Source organism: Podarcis pityusensis (genome assembly GCF_964106645.2).
Source record: "Podarcis pityusensis genome assembly, chromosome: 7".
NCBI classification, from domain to species: Eukaryota; Metazoa; Chordata; class Lepidosauria; order Squamata; family Lacertidae; genus Podarcis; species Podarcis pityusensis.
In genome coordinates this window covers 55864130-55876322 of record NC_138031.1, presented here as the reverse complement: position 1 = coordinate 55876322, position 12193 = coordinate 55864130, and positions in this window count along the sequence as shown.

Here is a 12193-nt window from a genome sequence, read left to right as displayed (position 1 = left end):
CCTCCGGTTCCCAGTCTTCCTTTTAGTGTCAGTCATAATCAGAAAAGGACAGCAACCCGAGAGCTTTTGCTTTAAAAAAAGTCTTTGTGTGGGTCAAAACTATTCTCCTAGAGTGGTCCTGACATCTCTCTTCTCTCCCTTCCCTTCCTTTCCCCACCCCCTCTTCTTTTCCCAGAATAATCCCGCTCCCAGACTCTGTGCCGGCCTTCAATAAGGACAGTATTGCGTTTGTGTAGCAGCTGCAACAAGGCCTCACAAATGCTGGCTGACGAGAAGTGACAGCTCTGTATATCTCTCACTGGCACTGACAGCTGACAGATGGATACCACTCACACACAGAAAAAAAAGCCCCCAGGATGATTCGCCAACATTACTCTCTGTTCACGGGGGCCACACTTGATTGAGTGCTGCTCAGAATAATAAACCCTTGCCGATCCATTCCAGAGCCAGTTTGCTCACAATGTCCTGGTTCCCCCCACCCCTCGAAACACGTACCAATGTCGACTCGAGCTTTGCTTTGTTGTTTTGCCTCGCTTTGTCTTGGGGAAAAGCGGCGGGTGGGGGGGGGAGTTGCAGGAGGAGGAAGCTATCTCCCTACTAGGTCTGTGCAGCTGCTTATTAGAGGAAAGGGAGCTATCAGTATGTAACTTAGCAATAGCCATGTTAAATGGGGCTGTTCCTTTAGAATTCCTTCATCCCCGTACCTTCAATTGGTTGGTTATAATCCTCTGGATTCCGCTACCCCACCCCACCCCCTCCTCATTTTATTTTATTATTCTCCTCTATCAATCAACCCATCTTTTAAAAGCATTGCTGGTTGGTTACTCAGAAGGCAGGAGCATAAAAACGGACAGGAATGCATGTTGATGCAGAAGAGGATGTAGAAAAGGGGGGCCGCTGAAGAGAAGGAGAGTCATAAACCAAAAGAGACATCCATTCACATGGAGAGATGTATATAGACAAAGAACGGGGAGTAAAAGAAAGCAGAAAAATAGACCCATGTTTCCACAATTAGAGGAGCTGAAATCTCCCCAACATGTTTCTCTTAAAAGGTCTGAACGTGATGTTGTCTCTGGATTCCCCCCTCCTTTTTTTTTTTGGCTGCCTTTCCTCTCTTTCCACAAACTGCTCCATTATTTGTACCCCAGGAGGTAGGTAGCACTGCCAAAAGTCATTTTCAATTGGGAGAAAGCATGTTTTGCTATTGCCTCCCCTCCCCTCTGAAATTGCAAGGATATAGCTCAGATAGAAGGCACATTCTTATGGTTGGAAGAGTGACTGTAACAAAAGAGAATGCAACCAACACGCCCCCCCCCCTTTAAGGAACAACATAAGCATAGAAGGGTGATAATGTCAAATATATCACTTGAATGTAGCTCATTTCATTTATAAAGGTGACAAAATTTCTGTTGTTCTTGTTGCCAGTGCTGAACCTTAGCTTTTTACAGACTTTAGGGTCTTCATTTCTGCAAACTAGTAATTTGGGGTTTTTGAACCAGGGAAGGGGGTGTTTGCAACTGCCACCAACTCTCAGAAGTCACTTTGTCCATTGACTGGGCGGTTTCAAGCAGCATCTGTCCTGAAAAACAAACCCAATCACCAAACTAAATGGGCAGGATCCCTAGTCACAACTGGTTGGAAGAGAGATAGTCATCAATTTGGAGCTGGCTAAAAATTGCATGTTTGGTAGACTGGCTTTTGTAAAATATAGGTCTGAGATGCCTCCTTAGCTTTCCAAGTCAAAATGATGATCTTCTCCTGGCCACTTCCATACATGCAATTAAGATGTATATTAAATTAATGTTAGAAGCAGCTGTAAATTATACACAACTTCCAGCAATGTAAAAGTGGGAACAGAAACAAAATGTTCTGCCTAAAATGAATTCTTGCTTTCAGGGTTCCATTTAGACATTTCCCCCTCCTGTTCCCCTTCCATTCTTCTTTCCCAAACAACATTCAGTCCTCATTGGGCTATTTTGTGGGCAAGGAGAGGTTTCCCCCTTTTTTTCTTTTTTCTTTTTGGTACCTACAATGAATCCAGAATGCAGCTGCCAGATGGGTGACTGGGAGTGGCCAATGGGACCATATAACACCAATCCTAAAATATTTACATTGGCTCCCAGTACGTTTCGGAGCACAATTCAAAGTGTTGGTGTTGATCTTTAAAGCCCTAAATGGCTTTGACCCTGTATACCTGAAGGAGCAACTCCACTCTCATCATTCAGCCTGGACACTGAGATCCAGTTCCAAGGGCCTTCTGGCAGTTCCCTCATTGCAAGAAGTGAAGTTACAGGCAGAGGGCGTTCTTGGTAGTGGGTCCTGCCCTGTAGAATAGATAAACAATTATACATCCTTCCGTAAACATCCAAAGACAGCACTGTATTGGGAAGCTTTTAATGTCTTATGTATTGTGTGTTCTTATATACTTTGTTGGAAGCAACTCAGTCAGATGGGAACTGTACAAGTAATAAATTGCTGCTGCTGCAGTTGTTGTTGTTGTTGCTACCAACAAAGATCAATTAGACCATGAATTGTAATAAAATGAATAAATAAAATCATCTATGTGTTCACAAGCAGAAAATAATACTTTTTAAAACTGATGCAGCTTTTCTTCGTGCAGGTTTCTGTCATAGCAACCCAAATTAGGGCAGCTTATGTTGACTTGGATATTTGACTTGCACTCTGCAGGTTCCCACATGATTTTGGGCAACATCTCACCCAAAATGTCACCTGAAATCAGTGCCGATCATGGTGGCACTTCTCCACCACTGACAGAGGGAGTGGGGTACCACCTCGTGGGCTTCTATCACCTGAAACAGTGGCCTCACCCTGCCTAATGGTTGGGGCGAGTCTGACTTACACACTTACACACACACACCATTTAATTTGGGTTGTTTCCCATCCAGTGACTGAAGGCTCAGAATGGGAAACAATTAGAAAGACAAATACATTAGTTTTGCCTGGAGAGTTTCAATGGCCATAGCCAAACACTCTTCTCAGTAATGATCCTCTATACAACTCTCTAAATAAGGCATTCTACCTCCTCTTTGGGTGCTTCCAGATGAACTGTTTATTGAGCATTATTTTCCAGGGAGGTTTCATGGCATTGGCTATTCAGTAAGCGCTTGTCCTTAAATTTTTTTTTTTGGGGGGGGGGAGGTAGGTTAGATGACATTGGGTCAAGCACCACCCCACACACTTCAGCACATTTTCCTGTCACTTTCCTTATCACTAAAGTCTACAAGGGACTTGGGTTTGATGTGCAAAAGCAACTGTAATGGTAACTTGAATTTGCTGGCGTGTGATTTAATCCCACTCAAAAATAGCCCCGAAGTTTCCCTGGTTAATCTTGTGAACTCTTGGTTCCATTTCCAAGTGGCTAGAAAATCCCGGAAAATCACTGTGAAGGCACATAGCAGGAAGACTATGGTGTTCTCAGATCACCCTAGGCCATTGCAATCATTGTGTAATGATTATAGGGATTATCAAGGAGAAAAATGCTGCCTGAACACAACCCCCAGGAATATGCTTCCCCTTGGGAAGCCTCTCCCAAAAAGCACATAAAAGATATGAAATCCTTAAATGATTCCTCTTCTTTGCCAGCTAGCAAAATACACACTAGTAAAAGTCATTGCCTTATGCCAGATTGTGTAACCCCAAGAGAGACTGTGTCAGCCCAAACTCTCATCTTCTGGGTGCTATTTTTTTGCGGTGGGGGGCAGTTTAAGTCCACACCAAAACCCATGAATGAAATGGAGGCATCCCAACATCCTGTCAACACCAGAAACATCAAACCAGCAAATATCACATGAAAGAGGATTAAGCCAGAGCAGAACAGCAGCTCCTCTTTGAAAGAAGCTCTTTGTTTTGCCTTGCTAAAGTGTTTCTGATGTTTTTCTTTTTGACATGTCAAATCAGAACAGGGAGAAGAGTTTGGTTTTTCCTGTCCTGGCTCTCTCATATCGTCTTTCTTAACTGGAACCAGCGAAACAACATTATACATTAAATACTATTTCTGTTTGCAACAGTTGTTCTAGGCCAGTACCTTCGATAGCTATGAAACATCATCGAAGTGGAATAAGAGAGCTATCTTTAGCTTCAGAGGAGTTTATAAGATTACTTTGATATACAGTAGGTGCATGTATCATTGAGGGCAGGGTGGAGGGGGGAAGGCATATGAAATGTACAAAGATTTTTTCCCCTACCCCTTTCCCCCCATTTTCCTGTCAGTATCCTATAGGGCAAAGTATTGCTTGTAGATAATCATGGATTAATTGTGAATGTAAAGAGAGAGACACGTTTTCTTTATCAAAGCTGTTGCCTCGGGGCAAACTCCAGTGCCATGAAAACCGAAATGTTTTCTTTTTATCAGAGTTCCCTTACTGGCACCTGAAATTATTTCTTTCATGTCTGATAGTGAAGAATGAGGCTGCACAGCTCCCTGGAGATGAGCGATTGTTACCATGGTCTCATAACATATTGGCAGCTGATGTGGCATCCATGTACACCTGTCACTCAAGCAGAGCTAAATGCAGATGTGGGAGGGAAGCTTAAGTTCAGACACTTGGCAGGCCTTCCCCCACTCCTAACAACACACACACACACACACACACACACACAGAGAGAGAGAGAGAGAGAGGATGTGAATGCTTTCCATGCTGCACATTTGTGAGTGTACTCAAAATGCTATCTGGCCTATTTAACACAATGAACCTGCATGCATTAGCATTTCTGCACAGCAAACACAAATAAATAGAAATGCATAGGGATAGACAAACAAAGCTAGATCCTTTTTCAAGGAAAAAACACACACTCTTTTGCAAGTCCAACAGACAGTGAAAGGGAGTGCAGAACACAGAACTGATTCAATTCCCTTTATTGGGAAGTGAACTAAGACCTTTTTAATGAAGGCTGCAGGGAGAGAAGGGAGGGGGATCTTCAGTTTGGCTCATGGATTGCATAAGACAGAAAGGATCTCAGGTGCCATTGTCAAATAAAGAGTAGATTGCGGTACAGTCAATACAGGATGATTGACAACATCAAGTAGATATATTACATGTTGGATGATTCTTCTGATTCTTCTGTCCTAATAGCCTTAATGCTTTAAGGCTCTGTATACCATTAAACAGATAAAGCACACAAGAGGGTATGGGCAAGAAAGATGACATTGTATGGGGTGAAGGATTTGAATGTGCATGTTTGTGTAAGTATTTGAGTATGAAATCATGCATATACAAGGCTGTACATACAGGTTTAGGTGAACTGGATTTACTCATCCAAATGATCTAATGCTTTTGGCTACTGCGACAAAATGTATAGTGCTGGGTGATGGAAAATATAGGCCATTTTTTAGAAAGCAAATTGTCAATTTAGCTCCTGGGCTAAAGTAAACAGGACATTGGCATTTTTTAAAGGGGGAAATATGACAACGAGCCCAAATGCATTAATCTTATATTTATAAATGCATCGCTTTATTGAACCATTTGTCCATTCTTATATGTTGACTTATAATAAACGTAATGTGATTCATCATGTCATCTTGTAAGTATATGCAACACTTCATTAAACACGGTAATCAAATTTAAACAGTCCCACTTTCATGTTAACGATGGAGACCTTAACAATTCCATGGCTCTGGAGATGCTGCTTCTGTAATGAGTTGGGAGGGGGAATTATGGAACAGTTGTAGATCTCTAATAGTTGGTGAAGAAAATAAATTTACTGGCAGTTGGATGCCTAGCGCTGGCGTAACTGTGATGCCAGAACAATGTTCCTGGCACAACCACTGCAATATCATTGTTTGTTACACTGCACAGTGGAGGAAGTAGGTATTATCTATTCTAACTTTTCTTTCTGGGACAGCCAATCTCTGTGTTGGGCCATTAGTGAGGACATCGTAATAAATGGCATGATGAAGGCAAGGCAAAGCGCTTTTAAGTGCTTTATATTTCAATGGGAGAAATTGGAGGTACATGTTTACCTCTGCTAATGAAAAATTTAAAAAGTGCTTTACTGTGATCAAGTTATGTCTGAACTTAGTAATGGTCAATGGTATCTTTTGTTTTTTTGTTTTGTTTTGCAACAGCATTTACATGACTAGAATTATGAAGCTATCAATTGGACAGTTGGAAACATTTTAGAAAGTCTGTTGGAACTTTTGGAAAGTCTACAGAATCCATTTAGAGTCTGCATTTTGAGAGACTTCCCCCCTCCCCCATGCTATTTTTGTATTTGCCATCTGGAATGACATTGCAAGCTGGCAAACAGAAGAATAATGTGAAATATTTCTATCGCATAGCATTAGTTACAGATTCATCCAGGAACAGAGGCGTCTGAGCAACCTTGGTCAAATACCTGTAATTATCTGAACCTCTTCGTACTTTGAGGATCAAACAGCCCTGCTCAGAAATGAGTTTTCCTTTGGAATGTGGTAACAGGAAAAATTTGGTCCTCATAAACTGCATTCTGCAAATATTCACATATGAACTATATAGAAGAGGAACCAACATTTGCATTTGTTTAATTTCTCCAATCAGGAACTGGGGAAAAAATGCTCCATGCACCCACAGGGCCTTTGTGTGCAGATGTCTCTTGAACAGCAGCTGCCCATACTGCATGGCATTCAGACTTTTGGAACTCAAGAGTTTTTTTCAAACATTTTTTTACTAAACAGGCAGGGATCCCTTGTCAGTCTGAGGGCCACATTCTTTTGTGGGCAAACTTCTGAAGACCTCGTGCTGCTGGTGGGCAAGGCCAGAGGCAAACGCAAGCTGAGCAACAAATGCACATGTTTAACTTTGTAAAGTAGGTTTGTTCCTGCACATACCTCTCCACAGAAGCTAGCAAGAAGCATTATCAGAATTCAAGGACACCTTCCAGTCAGGCCAAACATGTTCCAGTCATTTGGAGGCAAAGCGGGACAAGCAAGGTGTATGGCCTGAGGAGAGTTGTGAGGGAGAGAGAGAGAGAGAGAGAGAATCCTACAGGGCCACATACAGGTCCAAGACTCCCAACCCCTGTTCTGCTGTGTCATGGGTGTATGCTATTCAGAGAAGAAGAACAAGCCACCAACCTTTTCCACACTAGCACCAGTACTTCCAGTCTTCGTTCAAGGATGTAAGGGCAGCCCAAGGTTAGGTGAAAAGACACTAGCTGCCAAAGCTGTACTAGCCAAACGCCTGCCCTGACAGTGGTGCTGCCTGGAAAGTTGTCTCCAAGCTCCCAATGGTCCAGGCTGCCCCTCACTCCAAGCATGTCAAACTACAGAGTATTATTAATATCCTGATCACACACAGGACCAGAATTGCAGCTGGTCTGCATCATAAGCTTCAGTTTCAATAGATATTTGATTCGCAGAGCTTGGAGATTTAAAAACAGCCCACTATGGATGCAGCTTGGGATGTGTGTGTGTGTGTGTGTGTGTGTGTGTGTATGTGTTCATGAGTTGCTGTATTACACACAAAGAAATGCAAGAGAAAATGGAAAAAGGAAGCTGAAATGATGGTCTGCTTTGTATCAATCTCCAACAATATGATTCTGCAGACAAAGGTGGACCTGCTGTTAGTTCGGATGCCAATAGCAATACCTTTCTCAAAATGTACAGAACTTCAGCTTATAGGAGCCATTGTGGCTAGCTAGCTGATTACATAAGACATTTGTATGCAAATATAATGGATCATAGGCAAAACAGTCAAACAACTGCAAGTTGTTACAGCATAACAGGTCCTTTTTCTAACCCTCTGAATGCTCTTAGAGCAACAGATTTTTGATTCTTCCAATCCAGCCTGCAACCTCCTATAAACTTTATATCGTGGGGCAGGAAAGGATAGATCCCTATATATGCATATACCCAAGATCATCATCCTCTTCAGAAACCATGCATCATCACTGCATCCTTCTTATGGAAAGATTCATTTGCAGTTAGAAGGCTGTGATCCCTTCTGTCACACTGAACCAACCACTAAAGTTTATGCAGTGTGACCATAAACCTTTGAAAGCAATCATGTACATTTTGCAATCTCAATAGACAAGAAGTGACTTCTTCCCATGAAATACTGTACTGTAGCTAAAAAAATTTCCAGAAGAGTAGCCACGTTAGTCCATAGAGGGCAGAAAAAGAAGCATTCTGTAACACCTTCATTTTTCACTAGGTTTTTTGGGGGGGAGAAGGTGACAGCGCAGAAGCACATAGACTAAGGTCCACTATAGGGTCAAAAACTGGAATTTGGGGGGGGGGATACGGATTGCAAATAGTGCATGGGAGGACTTTTCTGTTCACTACAGAGAATGGACAACTTAAAATCAAACCTATATTAATGAACCACAATTACACAGCACCACTGGGTTCAATAGGGGTTACTCCCGAGTACATAGGATAAAGTGTTAACAATGCAAGCCCCACTAAGTTCAATGGAACTTGTGCTCTAGCAAGTACCGTATTTTTCGCTCTATAAGACGCACTTTTTCCCCTCCAAAAATGAAGGGGAAATGTGTGTGCGTCCTATGGAGCGAATGCAGGCTTTCGCTGAAGCCTGGAGAGCGAGGGGGGTCGGTGCGCACCGACCCCTCTCGCTCTCCAGGCTTCAGGAAGCTATCCGCTAGCCATGGGAAACCCAGCTCTCCCACGGCTAGCGGAGACCTTGCCAGCACCCAGAAGCTTGGGGCGCGCTGAGCTCCGCATGCCCCAAGCTTCGGGATTAGCGCAGTGCTCCGCTAGCCCTGGGAGAGCCGCGCGGCTCTCCCACGGCTAGCGGACTGCTTGCCGGCACCCAGAAGCTTGGGGCGCGCTGAGCTCCGCACGCCCCAAGCTTCGGGATTAGCGCAGCGCTCCGCTAGCCCTGGGAGAGCCGCGGGGCTCTCCCACGGCTAGCGGACTGCTTGCCGGCACCCAGAAGCTTGGGGCGCGCTGAGCTCCGCACGCCCCAAGCTTCGGGATTAGCGCAGCGCTCCGCTAGCCCTGGGAGAGCCGCGGGGCTCTCCCACGGCTAGTGGAGACCTTGCCGGCACCCGGAAGCTTGGGGCGCGCGGAGCTCTGCACGCCTCAAGCTTCGGGATTAGCGCAGCGCTCCGCTAGCCCTGGGAGAGCCGCGCGGCCCTCCCACGGCTAGCGGACTGCTTGCCGGCACCCAGAAGCTTGGGGCGCGCGGAGCTCTGCACGCCTCAAGCTTCGGGATTAGCGCAGCGCTCTGCTAGCCATGGGAGAGCCGCGCGAAGTCGCGGGGCTCTCCCAGGGCTAGCGGAGACCTTTCTGGCACCCAGAAGCTTGGGGCGCGCGGAGCTCTGCACGCCCCAAGCTTCGGGATTAGCGCAGCGCTCCGCTAGCCACGGGAGAGCCGCGGGGCTCTCCCAGGGCTAGCGGAGACCTTGCCGGCACCCAGAAGCTTGGGGCGCACTGAGCTCCACACGCCCCAAGCTTCGGGCTTAGCACAGCGCACCTGGGGGGGAAATAAACATTTTTTTCCTTTATTTCCCCCCCAAAAAACTAGGTGCGTCCTATGGGCCGGTGCGTCCTATGGTGCGAAAAATACGGTAGGTTTGGCACTGTAGCCAAACCTACTTAGCCTTACAGTGTATTCATATCCATGTCCACCAAGAAGGAAGCTCCACTGATTTCAATGGGACTTAACTTGTAAGTGTGTATAAGACCGCAATCTTAATGTCCAGTTTGCATCTGATCATTCCCTTGCATAGGATCTGTTCAGTTTAGCCATTTAAGAGTTTTGGTAAGAACTGGTGCCATATTAATCAGTAGTGGCTTAGGGAGCAGAAAAGGCCTCCAGAAGGGAATGTAGCCCATGACCTGAAAAATGCTATTCAGTCCAGTTACAGAGAGCCAAGGTGGCATAGTGATTAGAGAGTAGACCTGGGAGGCCATGGCTCAAATTCCCATTCAGCCTCTTGAAGCCCACTGGGTAACTTTGGGCCAGTCACCATCTGTCAGCCTAACCTACCTCACAGGGCTGTTGTGAGGATAAAATGCAGAGGAGGTAAAGCATGTAGGAAAGGTGCCTTATGAATGTCATAACAAATGAACAAAATAACAGTCTCATTTGTTTGCCGTCTGCTGAGTTTCTGCAGCTGTCCAGCAGATCGTGCTACAGCTTCTAGTTCAGAACTTGCCGAATGCTAACAGCAAACCCTCCAAAATGTTGGGTCCCAAAACTGGGGTGCATGCCTTCCCATCCGTGTTCCCAAGCAACCTGTGCAATATCATGGAGCCTGAAAGATATGCTTGGGGGGGGGGACTGTGCTCTCAAGGTGCTGAAAAATACATGTTTTGGGGCAAGATTACAGCCCCCAAAAAGTGCTTTTGGGGGGAAAGATCTTGTTGCAATATCACCTGATATCACAATGTCCAAATGGCCACCGTGCTCTCGCAGGGAAAAACAGGATGTCCTGGCTTTTCCGGGACACTTGCAGGGTATCTAACAGTGGCCAATAGTTTCTTGAATCTTAGCTCTGGACTTCATTCTGAGTATGTTGCTTTAATGAAGACCAAGCCACTCTCAGGCACTCTGTACTTTTATGCCTGCTTACTTTGCCTTCAGCTCCCTGACCACAATATCCTTCAGTGTACCTGAGACAAATGTTTGTGTGGGTTCGCCATCTCCATTTCATATTTCTCATCTCTTTGTTCTTTATGAGAGCACATGACACAATAAACATGATAGTCCTGTGGTACCCAACAAGGTAGCACAGCCAAGGTCAGGGATGATGGTAGTTGTTGTCCCTAACATTTGAGGGGGCACCACATTGGCTACTGGTCTGCTAATCTGACATGTGGCCACAATATTTGTAGCTAATATTATAGGCCAGGAAATAATAAGCCTGGCATAGTTAGAAAGTGTAGGTAATCATTGAACTACAGGTAATTTATTCAAACTTAGGTTGCTATGCCAGGTGCGATGGCATAAATGAGGATTAAAGCAAGAGTTTGCTGGGGAAAATAATCACAAGTGGCAAAAGTTAGAGGGCTTCATGTTCTTCTAAAAGTTTCTTAAAGGCATTTTCCAGATAGTTCTTCTCACTGCTAAAACCATGCCTCCCTATTGGTCACATGGCTGGAAACTATAATTGCTGGTTGGCCAAAAGAAAAATGTTTGTGTCTGCCACAGTGATAGAGCTCTAGCCATTCCATGAGGAACTAACAATTATTGATGATCTGATCTTTAAAGGTGAAAGACTTGTAGCACCACAATCACTGAGGTCTGAAATGACAAAGATCATTCATTCAGGACACACAGGAGCGAAGGAACAGGGTCAGAGAATTTTGCTGTTTTGGCCTGGTATAAATGCACAAATCTCAGTCATTCTGGAAACTTTCACGGATCGTTTACAGCACCATAGGCCAAACCTTAAGAAGGTACGAAGCAGGGTCAGACCAAGAAATTTTATTATCTGAGGCAACAGAAAAGCTCCTCTCTCCACCACCACCAATTGTTTGATATACCAAAGCCAACTGGACTAGTACGTATGGTTGGGTGGATTTGTTATTTTTGGTTTTCCCCAGTTCCTCATTTTTCCAACTGAGTTCTCCACATTTCCACATCCCGTTTTTTTAAGCAGCATTAAGTGTGAGTTTCTTTTAATCTACCACATCTTTACATGCAACTTTGCCAAATATGCACATTTTTGCAAGCAATGCTCCTCAATATATTGTAATGTTTGTATATTCTTTTCATGAATGTATGCATTTTTATGCACACTTTACCCTAGTATATGCATTCTTGAACACGTTACTTGGCTGAAAAACTGCTTTGAAAAAATTCATAGAAGTATGAAATTCAAAAGATGGATGTGTTTCAGTTCATGTATGTATTGTTTCAAAAAGTGCAAATGAGGAAGTTACACCTTTAAATCTTAACTGAGCTGATGCTCCCCATCTCCAACACATCACCGCTGCTGTTGGCCATACGGATTTGACTTCCTACAGTTGTTGCCTCATTTTCCCCAATAGTGGGACTGTCCCTGAGATCTGTAAGCCAAGTCACACCATCACAAAGAAGCAGGTAAAGAACCTCCAGGAATGCTGGGGGAGGGAGGTTTCTTTTCCCATTTCTTCTGTAATGTCCACAATTCATCCATGAGATCTTCATAGAAACTTTGGAAGCTGCCTTATGCTGAAACCATTGGTTCATCTCCTCAGTATTGTGTAGCTTCCAACATATATAAAACATAATAAAACATTAAACGT